The following is an 18789-nucleotide window of genomic DNA, read 5'->3' on the forward strand; positions in this document are numbered from 1 at the left end:
GTTTTCATGCTTAGTATGGAGTTACCTGCTTTGTACACAGGGATTTAAGAACCTCCCCTTAAGCTTCAGTAAAGAAAAAAAATCAGATTAAACAAATGAGGGTTTTTTTTTTTATTCTTTTTGCACTATTGCAGTTATGAAGACGTGGTGCTGTGGCCCATTTAAGCAAAGCAATTTTGTGCTTTATGTGACTTATTGCATTAAGTGCATCTTTACACAGCATGCAGATAATTTGCCTGAGCCTCTTACAAATCTCATGATGCACTCCCTCTCCGCTGAAGTAATAATGGAGCTGTCTATTTGGTTCTGTTTTTACGTTTCCCTGCATCTCAGAGGATATTATCCTTGTAGGTAACTTGCATACATTTCACTGGAATATAGTGGTAAGCAATCAGCAAAAAGCTCATGGATTTCCATTGATTGGAAGCTTGAAGTCTGTGTGCATTCATTACTAGGAGATCCAAAGCAGAGTGCCCTAGCTAATGGCTAATTTATCTCCTGAGTACATGCCAGAGCTGTCTTGGCGCACATACATCCATCACATGGGCTCTAATTCAGACTGTTTGGTGCCATTGTTCAATAATATCCTATTTATATGCACATAATGCAGCATGACAGGGCTTCCACTGAGTGTGCATGACAGAGTTAGTGTAACACTTTAACCACTTATACTCCAGGAAGCCTGTGCATGTGCTGTGCTAAGTCATACTTGGTTACCTTTCATTATGTTTGATGTATTGGAATATGCTGATGAGGAATTGAAGAATCTGAGAATGTTCCATGGTGTATCTATGCTTGTCAGATTAATTATACGTGAGTTGGATCATGTTTTGTGGTTTTCCTAGATTTTGGCCCTGTTTACGGTTTCTGTTTTCATATAATATGGAAAGTGTACAATGGTAGGGTCTGCTAACTCTTGGAAACAGACAGACACTGTTCTGGTGGAGCAGTGTTCACCTGTCACCATCTAAATAGGCTTTTAGTTTACACTGGAAAATTAAAGAAAGTCAACAAACCAAGAGCTTCAAAAATGTATCTGTCTGAGTGAAGCTAACAGTTGTTGCTAGTACAGGGAATATGATGATTCAAAGTTACAGAAGATGGTTTCCTACTTTGTGCAGAAGGAGGTAGCAGTGGAGAAATGAATTTTGCAGTCTGGCTGGAAGTGGACAGATAAAGGGAATGGACAGCGTAGGCAGAGGGTTTGGGGAATCACACTGTTGTTGGTGTCTTGAGGGGACAGATGAACGTGCTGCTCTGATTGCAAGAGATCAGAGCAGCACATTCATCTGGAATTTCTTGATATCGAATGGAGTGCGAGCGTTCTCAAAGGAATGCCAGTCTAATTCACATCAGAACTTTAGGGCCTTGCAATATTTTTTGTCCTCCACAATCTGAGGAATAAGAAAATGACCCCCCCCCCCCCCCAAGAAATGTATAAATAACTAAAAAGGAAGCACAGAAAGTCAATCATCAGTGAGTGTTTGAAGAAAAGCAGCAGACCTCAGTTTTAAATTGATGCTGGTAAAACCATTATTACGCATTGTGCACTTTTTGTTATACTTCCAGTCTTCAGCCTTCATCCAGATTTGGGAGTCCTTCCTTTGTGATCAGTTTGCTTTGAGTAAAAGAGTGTGGGATACTGCACAGTTACTGCTTATTCAATCACAGCTTTTGAATTATTCCTCAGCCTATAAAGAGAAACCCAGTTAAAGTCTTCCTGGACTGTATTTAGATGAGCATTTCCATTGTAAAAGAGCATGGTATGGAATTTCACTCAATTTGAAGTCTAGATCAGAGAGTTTGTTTTCTTTTGAGAGTATGTGTTTATTTTCTTGTTGGCATGGTGACACACCAGTGCTAGCTCAGACATCCCTCTGAACCCCATTCCACAATACTGAGAGCTTTTTTTTTTTAACTACTTCTGATCTGTATAAATCATTGTTTTTACAATGCTGGGACTCCATGTGGACCTTTGGAAATACTTTCTGCTCCAGGAAGCTGTGGGAATTGAATTTAAGTCATGCCACATATAAAGTGCATAAATAATATTTCTTCTTTATGCGTATGCCTTTTCATGTCTGGGCTTTTGACAGTCGGATTTTGGTTGAGTTTGCATTTTTGAGACCTGAAGGAGTTAACTGTCCTCATTTAAAGCTTTGAAGCTTTGAGCTCAACATACTGTGGGGACCACCAGGCAGCAGATGGTGGAATCCGAAGTAATGAGGAATGTAACGAGATTGGAAAAATGTCATTATCAAAGACAATGGTGCTTCTTTCTTTGGATGCTATAATGTTTCTCCGCAGGGGAGTTCACAGGCTTATGTCCCACATTCCACAGGCAACTGCCTCTCAACATGTTCCTGGTGATATTAGAATAGAAAATAGCCTGCTCAATGCATTAGTACAGAAAAGATGTGAAGGAATGTGAAGTGAAGGAATGAACAAACAGGAGAATTGCTGAAAATGTAAAATGTTGTAATGTTCATTTTCATGCCTTTTCTTTGTGAGATGAAAAAAATGCAGTTTTGGTCTTGAGCTTCTTGTTTTTACTTTAGGAGTTTTTTTTTTTATTACCTTATTTAATCCACAGATTGTTAGCCTATGCATTGTTATGTACTGTGGCTCGTTCACGAGATTCATCATATTGTAACAAGATTTCAAATGTCTAAATCAAAACATTACATAAGAAGGCCTAGTTTACTGCTCATGACTTGCAGATATATGTTTGCAGGGGAGTGTGTGTTTTCTCTATACATGTTGAATAGTGCTGGGGTGCAGAAAAGTATCTCTTTAAATGTCCTCTCCAGTATAGTAAACTCTGTCCCCTGTCTCAGTTGGCCAAAGCATACTGCCATGTTGATCAGGCAGACAAGATTTGACAAGCTTATACAGAATGATGGTGGTTAGTATAATATTCACTTTTGTGAAGAACTTTTAACTATATTTTAAATTTATAGATATGAGTTTAAACTGTCTACCTCAGCCTTATTTCTGTAATGTGCAAGCAGGGAAACATGACATAAATGCATGGTAATGAATGTCCATAAATAAGAGCAATTGCAGAATGCAAATACTGTGTCAGAGTTGTGATGACACAATGCAATAATTTTATTGAAATAACAGTATTGTATTGAGGGATCTATTGATGCATGTTGCAGTGACATAAACACTGCATGAATTTTCAACAATCCTAACAATATGATAACAGCTTCTTATCGTGGCAAGCTGTGTTTAACTATATGCTATGTTAGAGAGAGCCATTCTAAAATATTTTTGAATGATAATGTCTGTTTAATTATTTGTTTATAGGTTATACTGTTAATCCATAAGACGCATGTAACTGAATGGACTGCTGTCAGACATTTCTGCTGCAATTGGTTAAAGCTGTAATTCTAAATATAATATCTCTCCTTTTACCTCTACAGGTGTCTGTCCTTATTTTGCAATAATTCCCAAAAGGGAAGACTGTGAAGAGGACTTATATTTGTAAGTATTCAATGGTCTTGAATTATCTGCTTTTGGATAACTTTACAGTTCTTACTATAAATAAATGGTGTTAATGGTTTTTGCTTTAATTCAGATTGTACAATGAGATGGTTAAACCTTTCCTGGTGGTTTAATCAGATGAAAAAACGACATGACGTGATGACACGTTAAGTGTTTCCCACCAGTAACGGCCTCAGTAATGTCTTGAATATACTTTGCAGATAAGTTTAAATCATTTGATGAGTGGCCAAGACTGGTGCCTCTACACAAATGGTTGAATTGCTACTTTGGTTCTTCTTGAATATTTAAAATGTCCACCCAGGGGATTAAGTTGCACTAGGATGCTTAACATGGAAAAGAATCAACAGGAAACGTGCATCTGCAATGCAGCTGGAAAGACAGGGCTCTTCATTTTTCACCATATTGATTCATATCAGTTCTGCCGAGGGGTGAGCCAGTAGCGTAATTAATCTGTGTCTCCACTTTGCAGTTGTCAGTGCTATTCAAGAAGCACCTCTCATTTTTACTGTGTCAGAAAAATGAGACTCTAAAATCAAATCTACCTGTTTGATATGAAAAACAGGCATAAAGTGTCTGTCATACAGGAGATACTCTTGTGATAGGTAATCCAGAGATCAGTGACATGATGGGAAACTAGAGGAACATTTCCCAGTCGAATACATGTGAAGTGAAGTACACTTCACATGCCCAGAACTCATTTGAAAGAAACAAGCACCATGTGTACCTAAGTGGGTAGGAAATCCCTTTGTATCTGATACATCAGTCACATAACGCGTGGTTGGTGACGCCCCACTTTGCAAGAGACAGATGGTGATGTGCAACTGCCTCTGATGGAACACATTAGCTTCAAGATTTTTGGACCGAACTCGTAAATCCCAGCTTGCTATTTTTTTGACACCATTCACAAATCCTCAGAAATTATTCTGTCAATATCAGCATCAGAATTGTGGGTGTAGAACTGTTTTCCAATACAGTGTAATGAGACTTACCGCTAGTAGAGTGGAGTAAAAGCGTCTACTTAATGAAGAAATGGAAATGGAAAAGATGTTGTTGTCTTGGTGATGGTGGTGTTGATGTTATTCACTATTTTGCCCTTGCTGGTAAACTTTAGTTTAAGAAACAGGGAAGAGGCCTAACTGAGGGAAATTTGAAATTAAAGACAGCAGGTACAACGTAGCATTTTATTCAGACAGGTTCACAGTATCCATTTTCTCTTGACTATATACTGACAGTGCCCAGGCTGAATCTGTGAATCTCATTCGCTTTCCCCGGCTGGACCTCACATAACAACAGTGCACATTTTTTGTCCTAATAGTCATTTCCTCATAGTCTGTCTATGTGGACACTGCCCTGTGTCATAAACCCTGGCTCACTCAGGTTGTCTGCTAGGTAGAGGAATAATTGAGGAGAGACAAGGAAAGAAGTACCTCTCCATCCACACTGTCCTCCAAAGCCAGACCCTCATGTACTGTGTAAAGTCTTCTGTCTGAGGTCAGTTCTCGGACACCCTGGCACTCACCTCATTAAGGCCTTTTAGAGGAAGAGAAGGGATAGCGGTGAGCTCGTTCTCTCGGCTCAGACATGTCTTTGTGTCTGAGGGGTTGTGCTCTTAATGGAAAGAGGAGAGATGACTCTATGCTTCGATTTTTCTACCCGAACATCATATATCAAAACAGCCACACTTAAAATTATTCTCTGTTGGTATGACATACAGATAACCAAAAAATGGTGACAACCCTGACAAAGCTTGAAAAAATAGCAGTTATACCACAGCTGTATGGTTGCCTGGTTGCAGACCCAAATTACCATGAAGAAGCAAAAGCTAACAAGACTGTAGTGTATGGTCCATTTTTTTTTCATCTCACACAGTTATGAGATGAAACACTATCTGGTACTTAGTAACCACTTTTTCCCATTGAGGGACAAATTATTGACTTTTGGTTTCCATTTTGAAGTTATCATTCATGTGTGGACTTCCCTGAGAAGCTGAGACCATGTTTCATATACAAAGTCAGACACCCTTCAGGGGTGGATCTTATCCAAGGCCACACACAGGAAGATGCTGTTAATGAATATCAGTGGGATTCAGAGACTCAGCTGTGCTCCTAAAAAAGCAAGCAGGAGATGTGAATGCTAAAACAGTTGTTTCAGGTGACACACAAACACACTCACTCTCTCACTTTCTCTCTCTCTCTCTCTCTCACACACACTCTCACACACACACACACACACATACAGAGGCAGGCTTTGATGTAGACAGAAAGTTCAGGGTGTTTCATTATCTTCTACTCTTCAGAGCATGCATCTCTTGTTTTTCCTCTCCTACTTTTATGCTTGTAATTATCACTTCTTGAGACAGGCATATTTTTACTGGAAATGATTATGGATAGAAGCTTCCTGCACAGCTTCAAAGGATGCATGCAATGTGTGCATAATGATTTTTTTTTCTCAGTAGCTGTAATCAGATTTTTCAAACCGCACACAGGAGTAGACTGATCAATACAAACAACACATGTCGATCAGGCAAAGAGTCTTTAGTTTTGTTTCCAGGTTTTAAAATACTGACATTGCAAATTCTTATTAATGCTACCGATCTGAAAGGTTTGATGACCAGAGCATTGATTTTATACTTTAGGCCTAAATAAATATGATTTGTAAGTTTAATCAGTTATGAGTGTTTCTGATGGTATGGAGGTGTAGCAGTGCCCAGTATTTTGGTACTAACATTATTACAAAATGGTCCTATCACAGCACAGGCGAGACCGAAAGCCAAAATGCCCGTGTTGACCCAGTTTGTATGAAGAAAAGAAGAAAAAAAGAAGCCGAGAAGCCTAACATGTAATATCTACCTGTAGACACTGTGGTAATGACATAGCGAATCGTGAGGCATCATGTTGGGTTTTTTGCAATTTGTGGAATAAGGATCAAGACATACTGTGTATTGTTCAGGTGTGTTTGACCCTGTCATGAAACTGTGTGTGTAGGCTTTTTGGACATGCATCCTTCACAGTATGTTGCAAGCATCATAGCCTGAGCTACAAGTTTACAGCGTGACAGAGAAAATGTTCCATTCACAAGCTCATATTATGCTTTGTCTTATATGGTCAGTGAACTATCCTCAAACCATGACTTATTTTGGAGGGACACACTTCTAAAGTAATATTAGCAGGAGTCTCTCTGCAAACTGTGTGATATTTAAAGAAAGCCTCCCTACAGTTCTTCTGGGCTTGGATGTTTTTAGAAAATAAATATTATTCTGGGCTGGGATATGATTATAAAACAGGTAATATTGATAAAATGATCCAGTTTCAGTTAGAACAACTCATATCAGCTAAAACATCCTAAAATGTATGCTTCAGGATCCTCTCTGACTCTTTATATTTCAATTTAAGTAGGAACTTAGTGATGACCTCCCTGTGACTTTCATGATTACAACTGATAGGACTGAAGTGTGAGAGTCCATTCTATAATATAACTGTTTCTATCTACCTCCTCACTTTAGTAGACCAGAGTCTGTCTCTATGCAGTGGTTCAGCATTCCTGCCCTGTATTTCAGGGTTCAATTTAAGAGTAATCTATTCTCTTTCACGTCTGATTTTCCTGTTAGACCTTCAGCTGCAAGCATCAAGCACTCAGCACTCATTCATTCATTCATTCATTCATTCATTCATTTAGTATCCTGATTTTATGCTCTCAGCAACCTACAAAAAAAAAAAAAGACAGAAAAAAGAAAACAATTTGTTCTTCCCAGAGGATGGTATTTTAGCTTTTGGACTCTAATTGAGTTAGATAAGGTCACTGAAACAAAAAGACCACTGATAATTCCCCCCCTATTTACTGTAATGAATGTACTGAGTGTCTTTTGCCCCATGACTAGATGTCTGACTGTCCCATACAATTCCCCTTTCATCACCCCAAATACGTTCAGTTTCTAGATCTTCCCTCTCCTTATTTTCTTTTAGTCATATCACAGAGCGTCAAGATGTAACCTTTTCCTCCAGTAGGTTTGGAGCCATGTCAGGGAAACTCTGAATTGTTCTAGCAGTGCCACTTTAGCAACTGCATTATTTACAGTCATACTAATCTGCCTCAATAAAATGTGAAGCGGTCCAGTGCTTTATTCCAAAAAATGTCACCAAAGTATTTATGTGACCATGAAAACAATCACTTGCTGCCACTGAGGTTTTTCTTTTGAGCTTTGATTTTCATTTTGGAATTAATTACTATTTTTGTGGTCACCTGCTGAAATCTAGCTGCTAGCCACTGCCCTGAATATTTGAGTAGCAGTAATGAGCATTATCCTTCTCCCAAATGATTTGATGGTATAAACAGTTGTTACAAACGCCAAAATATGCACAGATTGCTGCCAACAGTGAACCCTGGATGAACTTCTTTTTTTCTTGGTAAAAAGACAAACACTTTTGTGACCAGTTTTATTGCCCTCACTTTGTACATGAGTATGTTATCTACAGTGGGTAAATGCCTGGTTCCGCATAGGGATCCAGAGCAATTGGGGTACTAAGCAATTCAGCAGATGGCCATCTGCATGGGGTCGTGTGTGTCACCCTCTCTCACATTCACAGGTTTCAAGTGATTTATGGGTAGATTAACAGCAAGTGTCATCAACCTTTTAGTTGAATTAAAACCTTGTAAATATGTAGCTGGAAGAGTCACACGAACAGACATAGTCCATGCAAAAACAGACCGGCCAGGCTTTAACACACAAGACATTTTACAAGACAGCCTCACGTATACGTGAAATTTCTCAGGTAAGTTACTGTAGTGGTGCGATAGGGAAACACTGCTTCTTTGAGCTGAGAGAATCTGACAAGATCTGGAGAATACATTTCATCACAGCTGGGGTGTAGCAGGGGAATGCTGTTATGAACCATTCTTTATGCTGCTCTCCTTTTTGCTCAAGATCAACTCCTTCTGTTGGTTTTAAATGTTTCACCTAATGTGACAGATTTTGTTTAGTGCTTTTTTTTCTCAAGCTTGCTAATGACATAACACAAAAGAGGTTGTGAGATAAAGAGAACTGTGAAAAAAGTAAACCAACCTAGAGATTTTTGCTTGTTGAAAGTGTAGCAGTTATAGTTTTTTGTTCTTATTGGAATGGGGGCTGTCACTCTGGTAAGTCCACCGTGGTTTGAAATGTTGTAGCTGGAGTGCCCAGCTTTCTAACAAAAGGGAATTCTCATCACTGTTTGTCTCTGGTCTCCACATTGAGTAATGATGAAATCACAGGCTATGCATACAAGCTGTGCTTTCTTTATGCTTTTGGATGCAATATCATTATGTTTCTGATTTGTTTAAACTAATCCTTTTGTCAAGTATCTCTGTTAAATCACTATAAATTAAAATATTACCTATACTATTATGTGCGTAATTCTCTAACATTTAATTAGTTTGAAATATTAAAGGTTAATACCTGCTCCATAACACACCACATGCTTTTCAGCTATTTCAGTTTGATTCCGATGGTTTTATAGAGCTGTATCTGTTGCTCTTTGCGTATGCAGTGCTAATACTTTAAACTTTTTCATTGTCTGTCAAAGCACGCCTTTCAGATGTAACATTCACTATCTCAGAATTGCACTTAATTCTGTTTGGTCTGACTTGAAGCAGTTTTGAATTCTCACACTATTTGTACCGTACTATTTGTGTTAACTGTTCTGTGATAGTCCTGAGCAACTGTGTCAGATGTTTTGTCTGGGTTTGACATAAGGCATTTAAGAAAATGTGAGAGGGTAAAGGGTGTTACAGGAGCCCTTACCCTTTTGCTGTTAGGTAGGAGGTGTCTGTTGAGAAGAGCTCCACAGGCCCTGCCAGACTCTTTTTTTTTTTTTTCCCCCCTTCTCTCTCTCTCTCTCTCTCTTTTTTTTTTTTTTAAGCAGTGCAGACAGCCCCTCAAGGCCACATTGATTTCTCTCTGCGCAATTCTTGGCTGAGACTTGAACATCTTCAGTTTATTCAAACTCAGTGGTGGTGTGTTGACTTACTTCAGACATCAGCTGCAAAGCACTTATTTGGGCAAGAACCAGGCGCGCATAAATAAGAAGCTCTACATGGAATATTCTGGGCAGGAAACCAGACGTCCTTTTTCATTCTGGAGATTTCCAATAAACCTCCACAGAGGGTCCTTATCTCCTCCAGTCTACCCACTCCATACAGACCACTGGACCCCGTCTTCACTAGCTGCTGCCTCCTTATCTGTCTGTGCGCTGGGCCAGACTGATGGCTCACATCAGTCTCTCTTATTCATTGCGCAGAAAGAAAGAAGCAGAAGAGACACTGTGTCAGCCCTGTAGATTTCCCATCAGGGTGCATAGCACTTGATAGACTGTTCAACCCACAGAGTAGCTTGAACTGTTAGAAGTTATCTGTGCTGGAGGCCTTATTTAAAATGTACATCTTTTCAAAGGATATCTGCCAAAAATAAGAGTTATTTCGCTAGTGAAAATGGCTTAGTTACCGGCGCTGCAGTTTCAGAGACCCGGCTAGGCTCCAGTTGAAGGAATTCCCAGATGTGACATCTGAGAAGGGAGCCTTGACCCCCACTTCACTTCCCAGACTTCTGAGGGGCCCCCAACCGGCATGACTGATGTTTCTATGAAGAAACCTGATGCTGGACATCTTACTGCATGGCTTTGGGAATTCTAAGCATTTTGAATGGTCAAAGTGGGGACACGTAGCTTGAATGGCCCAATCGACCAAAACAGAGTGATGTCATGGTCAATAATATGCTGATTAGTAAGGGGGCATGGCGGGGGGGGCGCTTTGGTGCATCTTAAAGTATATATTGTGCGTGATGAAAATATGGTCCTCTTAGTTGTGTTAGTGATATTGCTTCAGCTGTTTAAGGAAGTGATTAAAGAAAGCAAAGCCTATATGTGTTTATATCTATTTTCCAACTTTCTGCAGAGTCATTTGTTGAATTGCTTTTGTGAACAGGCAAAGAATAGGCCTGGTACTGCCGTTTCTTCTTAAGCTCCCGTCTTTCGTGTGGGTGAAATACTGGCCATTCCCCAGAAAGATTGGAGGGAGAAAGATTGACAGCGGTGGCTCTGCTGTGGAGCTGAAGTGTGGTTGGTTACAGACTTGTAAGAGCTTGTTTTTGTGAGTGTGTTTTCACTCCAAAGAGGCCAAATCGAAACCATTAGTTTTTCAGTATGCATAAATACACACATCTTGACATTTTTAACTAACAAGAGAATCCACTTCTAGTTCCATTTACACTTATGTTTATAGTAAAAGCTGTCGTAACTGTGCCTCCTATCTGATTCATCTGTCATCTGCATCTGTTGAAGATTTACTGGAGCAGCCCAAACTCTCATGTCATCTCTTTATAAATCCCTTACTCAGCAGTGTATTTATTCTCTCCTGTGGTCTCTTGTCTGTGCTACAACTCCTTCTGCAATAACATCTCTTGCCCTGTCTCTCACATCTCAAGTTGAAAATAGAAATGAATGTTCTATACATAGCTACACTCATATAAACTGCAAGTGCCTCTTTTCTCAGTGGCTTGACTTGTAACTGAAATGTATTAACAAACAGCTATTTTTTTTGTTTGTTTTTTTATCTTTACTACAGTATGCAATATATAGGCTAAACTATGATAACATTATCATTGCATAGTCACAGTTCACAAAATGAGCTAAAGTTGCTCCTCTTGCGTTTTCTACAGTATGCTGACTGTTTAGTCTGTCCAGCTGTAGCCATAAGAGGATGACTAGGGACATGTAATATCACACTCTTTTGTCCTTGCGGCAGCCTGCAGGAATTTCACACATATAAGATTCTTATATGCACTGATTATTGGGGTTGTTACAGTAAATTCAGATGGTAATACAGCATTTTGCTTAGGTTTGGACATGACCCTCTATTCAGGCATGAAATCAGGTTTTCCTCCGTTAACTCAATACTGGACACCATCTGTCATGTTGTAAATATTTATAATAGCACCAGATCATGGTCATTCTAGGGGCTTATCCTGCCTGTCATGATTGTGTGCCCTGGGAGATCATTACTGCAGAGCTGAGGGGGAGATCACTGTTCATCAGTAGGCCGTGGAACACCAGCAGCAACAAAAGCGGGAATGGCATTTTAATGTGTCTGAGGGCACACAGTGAATGGAGCACAAGTCTCATCCATTTGTGAGGGCACGTAGATTCTAAATGCCTGCCATCTCTCTTTCTTTTCCCAGTTCTCCTGAGCAGAAATCTTAGTTGAGTCCAGTTAATTTATCACAATTATGTATGTAGCGTAGTATTTCTCTCACCAGAAGTATTACTGTGAATGAATTAAAATTATTCTTTGAGAACTAGCATGTATGGCTTTGTCTCTGATGCAACCTATAGCTCTGTGTGTGTGACATCAATCATAATGTGAACCAGCTGCAGGTGTCATAATTGCTGGTTTCATACCCTTTGTTGGCAGAAAAAATCGATATTGCCTAGTTTGCTGGTCAAACGACCTGTTACCTCAAGGCTAGATTCACTTCCTTTGCAAACTTAATAAATTAATTACTTCACTGACAACACAGACAATAGTAATGATTCTACTCACTCAGTCAAGCTATCAAGCATGACATTTCCTTGCACTAAATGTTTTCCTTACCAGTCTCTAAACAGCAGTGTTTACACCATATAAGCAGAGACTAGTGGCTGAAGTTTTCTGGAGGAAACTTAATTTTCTCGGTCCATTGGGAGTACATGTGTACACTTTTGTCTAAATGGTGCTGTCTGAGTGAAGCCATTACCATGTTCTAGCGGCAGGGCTCAAAACAACACCATATGATCCACCACTGTCTGCATTTTTGCGTAAATGTATCTGTGCATGTGTGCTGTGGTTAACTTTTGTCTCCACAACATTGTTTCTAATGAGACAAAAAAATGTTAAGGATTTTGAACACAAGACCAACCCCACCACCAGCCTCAAAATATGTGATGCCGCCTCATCAAGGACGTCAAATAATGAGAAAATATTTTAAGCTTGGAGTAGAGGACAGAACTTCAACAAAAGGTCACTGTTTGGTGACAACTGCTGAAAGTTGTCTTCTTTGTCCCCTGGTCAGCTGAATTTGGCGTAAACAGACACAAACTGTGTTGTTAACTCAAAAAATGAGTCTGGTGCATTGCTGGGGGCTACGGAGGAAGTAGAGACGCTCTTGATGGTGATCACTGTTCATTAGCATCATAGATGGCAGAGTTTACATCTGACACACATGGATCTCTTGCTTTGGGCTATTGGCAGATTATAAATGATCATTTTGAAAAGAGACAGCATCACACCATCTGGTTCACATTCACACAAAAAAGGAAGGAGGAGACCAACTTTGCTGTGTGTTATTTACCCTTTGATTTTCTGCCCTTTCCTGTTTGTTTTGGGGATTTTTTTCGTTCTTTCCAAACTCCGTGTTAATTGATTTCAGAATGGGGTGGATATGAAATATTACTGCGGTTATGTCTTCCATTAAGAATTCTGTTGGACTGACTCTTCTTATTTGAGTATGGCTGTTCAGCTTTATGATGTCATTGTGCATGGTTCGTATTCCTCCAAGTTTAGACTCTTTTATAAGAGTTCCATATTTAAAAATCCTAATGTTCATTATTATGGTTAATGTAGTTCTGTAGTGGGGGAATATTTTGCAGTCTACTTAAAACATTGGAAACACCTCATACAGTTCAGTGCTCAGACAGAGGCATGATGTGTTTTTCTTGCCTGAATAACCCAGGACAATGTACTGGTACTCATCAAATGATTGCTATCAAAGTAGCTCTCATTGAGGGGGGAAGCAGGCTGGAATTCACTTAGTGGAGAGTTGGGAGCCAGTAAGTTTGAGCTCAAGCTTACTAAGAAAAAGAGCTGCTCTCTGTTCAAACAAGCTTTAAAGAGCTTCATTAGAAGGCACTGGAAAGTTGATCCATCTCTGGGAATTCATTATCACTGCGTCTCACTCTAGTCCCACCCTCACCCTGTTCTCCTTTTCTCTCTGGACCCCCCCGCCCCCCCCCACACACACACACACACAGACACACACACATATTGTCTCTCTCTCTCTCTCTCGTACATGTCCATCAGCCTGCTGCTAGCTTGTGTCTGGCTTCTCTCACATACCTACCCTTCTCCTTGCTTGCTGTGTGCTTGCTCTGTGCACTCTCTCAGTCTTGTCCGAGTCCTTAATAATGGGTCTTTTAGCCGCTTCTGAATTATTGATGTGATAGGAAGAGGATCGAGTGAGAGAGAGACTGTGTTGGAACCAGGAAATGTGTCCCTAAAGACAGAAGACCAAGTGTACTACATCTCTCTCTCTCTCTCTCTCTCTCTCTCTCTCTCTCTCTTTATCCCTTTCCACAGCAAAGCTGCTGCTGCAATTCATGGAATTTTGTCGTAAGTTAGTTTTTTTTTTTTCCTATGTCTCTCTGTGTTCCTCCTCTCTCTCTTCATGAGGCAACAGTCAACAGCTTATTCTCACTGTTAGGGGCTTCAGGAAGGCAGTCAAAAGCAGAGACAGACAGACATATTAAAGTATGTGTGTCAGAAGCAGACTCTGGGCTCCAGAAATGCCCTGTAATTACTCAGAATGTGTGGTTTTTGAAACATGCTCCCTTACATGTTGACAGGGTACTTGTTTACACTTTGTAGGGTTTGTGGACACTGTGGTTGTCTTCTTTATAATGTCTCACATTGTTGTTGTGCATGTATTGTGTTTGTATGTGTGCGTATATGTATGTGTGTGTGTGTTACTATCAAGTTTTTTTTTATGGAATATCCAATGAATATTCTAATCTGTTCGTTATCCTGCATCTGTATCCAGTGTGAATGCTGTTCCGGAAATAGAAGCAGCTCCTTCTCATTTTAGAACAGAATTGTTTGAATCTTATTGAGCCAGACTACTTATGATTGGTAGTATATACTGAAAATAAGCAGTAGATAGAAAAAAGGACTGACATTCTCACAAAAGATTTTGTTTGTTTGTTTGTTTTTACTAGTGAGAATGGAATCACTGCACATTACTTTGTCATTAATATGTGTGGCGTGTTTTTTTTTCTTTTCTTTTTTTTTTCTTTTTTTTTTACAATTAGTACATTTTAAGATTTCTAGAAATCCGTTAAATTCTCAGCATGTCATATCACTTAGAGTCCAGGTCACCTTTACGGTTTAGGTTGTTTTATACATTGTTAGAATAATAATAGCTGAAGTCAGGAATCATTTGAAGGTAAACTTAAGGTCATATTGAAAACCTATATGTTATATCAAATATACTAGAGGATCCAGTAGTCCTCTGTGTTCAGTTTCACCGTCTTCCTAAATAGCATCTGCGGCTTATTGTATGATTAATCAAATATACATGGCCATACTCCCTTGACTGTATCTGTCCTCTTCCTTCTAGTGGCTGTCCTAACCGTAAAAATGTCTCCTTTTTTCCAGGTAGGGAAGCCATTATGATCTATTAGCTCATATTGCTTTAGTGAAGGTACTGGTAAAGGTTTAGTTTTTGACCTGTCAGGTTCAGCGTATTCATCCCTGTCTCCCAGGCTTACAGTGACCGTTTTGACAAACTTCTAATGCTTATGGGTCTGAGCCATTTCATGCCCTCCATAAATTGCACTGCACACTGATACCTGCTTAAACATAAGTCTTCAGTAGATAGATAGATGGAGATAGGCTAAACTAGATAGCTGGAAAGACTAGCAGGTGACAAAGTTATTGTCTGGCTAGTTTGGTTGAAAACACATTTATTATCAAACTATATCCAGTGCTCACACGTTATCATTTTGCTTTATTGTTCTATTTTCTTTTAATGTATTCATCTAAGTTAGCCCTTGAAACCAGCTCTGCTCATTCAGCCACCACCAGTTCTAACTCAAACTAACATGTAACTTTATCCTAATCCACCATATTTTCACTAAGATTACACAGCAGTTCTTGAGATCTTAATCTAGATTTGTGATTTCTATGGTCATTGTTAGCTGTTTTAAAACATATATTCTTATGTTTGGTCACATGGCTTCATGGATTGCCTTATAGGGTTGTTGCAGTTTAGAGCTGCCAAGAGGGTAGTGCGCGTTGTCAGTCAGACCAATTTAATTTTTTTCTTTCTAAGAAGGTGAAGTTGTAGGTGCCTCTTTGCCTCCTGTAGGTCCAGACATTTAATGGAAGTCACAGTCACAGTCAGCCCAAGTGGTATATGTGTTGGTGTATGCGTTGTTTGTTTCCTCTTTTTGCCAATTTGCCTCTTTTTGCACTTAAGTCAACAACAATATTCTGTTAGGCTAACAGCTTCTCTCTCTCTCTCTCAGACACGTATACACACACATACATTACTGAACTGCAAAAAATTGCTCTGCCTTCCCTCCAGCTGTAAAGCCACTTTCCATGCAGGGCTCAGACAGAAATTGTATGCTAAATGAATGACTCTGCAGTCAGGCTGCTGTTTCTCTCTCACGTGTAGTTGTTTATGGGATATGGTAGAAGAGCCCAGTGATGGAACGTTCCAATAATGCCTTTGTCTGAGACAACTTACTAAACTTTACTCAGGGGAACAGTGACCACAGAGCATACTGTATGCCTGCCAACTTAAGTCTTCAATTTTATTCATCTACAATTGGATCATATACATTGGAACTGCTGGACATGCCCGTTAGTGGATGCTTCGTCCCACAAAACAATACGATTTCTGTTTCAAATACCAGCAGACACTGGTGATGACCTCCGCTATATTAAATCCATATAATCAGATCTGATAGGTCACCCTCTAATTCTGTCAATACTCAGAACAAATATTTGAGGTATTTTTTCAGGGCACAAAGATACAAACAACAAAACAAGAGTTTGGAAAGATTGGTAGCAGAGTAAGGCAAATTTTAAAAGCGAACATGGGTTATAGGTTATAAATATTGATTATCAGTATTGGGAAATGAATCCCAACAGTTCCCTGCTCCACCTACGTTGTGTGTCATTGGATCATCTGTAATAACAGGGCACAGAATGGATTACTGCTTGCCAGGTGATGTGAGCAGTGAATTGCAGTTTAGAAAAGACTGGATAAATACCTGGTTGCTTTAGCACTGACAAGGATATTGTAATTCCCCCTCTGTGAGAACTGTTGTGTAAATCGCACTTTCAAAGCCAAAAATTCAATCATTGCTTTGTCACTGATGCTCATAATTGCAAATTTCTTTAGATAGCTAACTCAGATTACTGCTTTGTTCACAGACTTGGAGAAAAAACTAATTCTTACATGTCCTTTGTCCTTATGTACTTTAGTGTTATATGAATAAGCTACATATGTTTACTGCAAATCTGCTCAGTAGACGTACGTCCATAGAAGCATGTTTTCCATGCAGAAGAATCAGATAGTCCAGTATGTGAATGGGTTTCATTCAAAATTCAATTGGACTATCCTTGCAATCTCAGTTTATCTGTTTTTCCAAGAATTTTCAGTAGTCATCCCTTTAAGAAAAATTTACTTTGCCGGGTTTATTTTCAAAAATATTGCATTGCATTATAACTGTCAACAAAATATCCACTTATTTGAAGAAATGTCAGAAAATGAACTCAGACTCAATTCACAGCACAGCAGTGTTCCAACTGAAAAGTTATCAAAACATTTTCTCCCTGCGTTGCCAGTCAAAAGCGCTCCCACAAAACAGTGTGTTGCTAAGTTTCACAACTATTTGGGGACTGGCAACAGGCCACTGTGTCTGGAGCTCTTTTAGCAAATACAATAAGTATTGTGGATTTTTTTTCCCCATCCCATATCTTTTTAATACTCTCGTTTAATACTCTCCCCCTTTTGAAGCTGTTACAGTATTTTTTGAGAATGATCCCGTGGCTCTAGAGTTCAGAATTCCCCTCAGAGGTCAGATTTCCAGTGGTTCACTAGATTGATGTGGTGACTGTTATGCTGTTGTGCTGTGTCATTCTTATTTTGGCAGACTAGCTTTAAGAGAACCAAGAGAGCCCCCAACACCACAAACCTGTCACATGTGTACTCATAGCTTGTCTCTTAACTGTCTCTTTACATCATTCAGTCATTATTGAAGTTCTTTGTTATCGATGGGGGGGGGGGACAAAAATTGCAGGCACAATTCATATGGCGCAATAGGTGTGCAATTACCCTTTCTCACATCTCCGTCCCCTCACATCCTATCTCACACTCGACTACATCTAATCCACAAATCCATGGAGAACTAAAAATAAGACAGTAAGACTTTAACAATTGTACCACAGGTCACATATTTCCTGCTTGCAGGATTTATTCACAGATAATTAAGAAAATCCATTGACTGACAGGGTTTCAAGGCTGGTGAATATCTGAAGTCCCTTTAGTATATATGACTAGATCTTTTGTAATCTTTCCAAAGTTGAATTAACTAATGCATATGTATCTTGTCTAATAGGATCTTTAATGACTTTGATTTAACACAAAGGCTGAGAAGGCTGGATCCTGTTAAATGACCCTATATCAATATTTCTGTTATTTTTTTTCTCTCATACCAGTCAATCCCTGCAGATTTTAGGGTAAAATATTTAGCACATTCAGCACAGCAACAATGAGAAAGTAACATGATAGGACTCCTCATAAAAGGTGTGCGCAGAATACATCTGTGTTAATGATAACTAATACAATTACTTCATTCATCACAAAATGCACTGCACAGAGAAACACTCTTAGAAGTGAATTTTACTCCCTGAAAGTAGGAATAACACTTCCTTCCTCCTCCTTTTTTGCAGTCTCAGATAGGGATGATTTTACTTCAAAATTCACCTCTAGTGTGATTCCACAATATGTTTTCTAAATACCAACCTGGCCTCTCCTCTTTTTGTGTGGTCTGAACAAACAGAGATTTAGGTGTATCTTTATCCAGCATCTGCTGTGTTCGGTGAACTATAATGGAGAGCCTTGCCTCAGTAAGACAGAGCTGTTCCTATATATCATGAGCATTGTAAGCATTATACTGAATACCGTAGAAACAGACATCTCTGTCTTACAACCTTAAGCCAGATCAAGTATTCAAATGTGATGGTAAAGAAGAGATAACGCCATAAGTGTGTGTGTGTGTGTGAGAGAGAGAGTGTGTGTGAGAGTGTGTTGGGTAAGTTTTTTTGACCTTGAAATGCAGTTCAAGGAAGAGAGACGGCTGCATTCAGTGTCACAGGTCAGAGGTTAGATAAACCTCGCCCTCAAATATAATGGACTAGATCATCAAGCTCTCATTCCTCCAGTAACTTCCTTTCAGCAAGTCTTCCTCTCGACCCTTCAGACTACTA

Source organism: Chanos chanos, chromosome 1, assembly GCF_902362185.1.
Source record: "Chanos chanos chromosome 1, fChaCha1.1, whole genome shotgun sequence".
Taxonomy (NCBI): domain Eukaryota; kingdom Metazoa; phylum Chordata; class Actinopteri; order Gonorynchiformes; family Chanidae; genus Chanos; species Chanos chanos.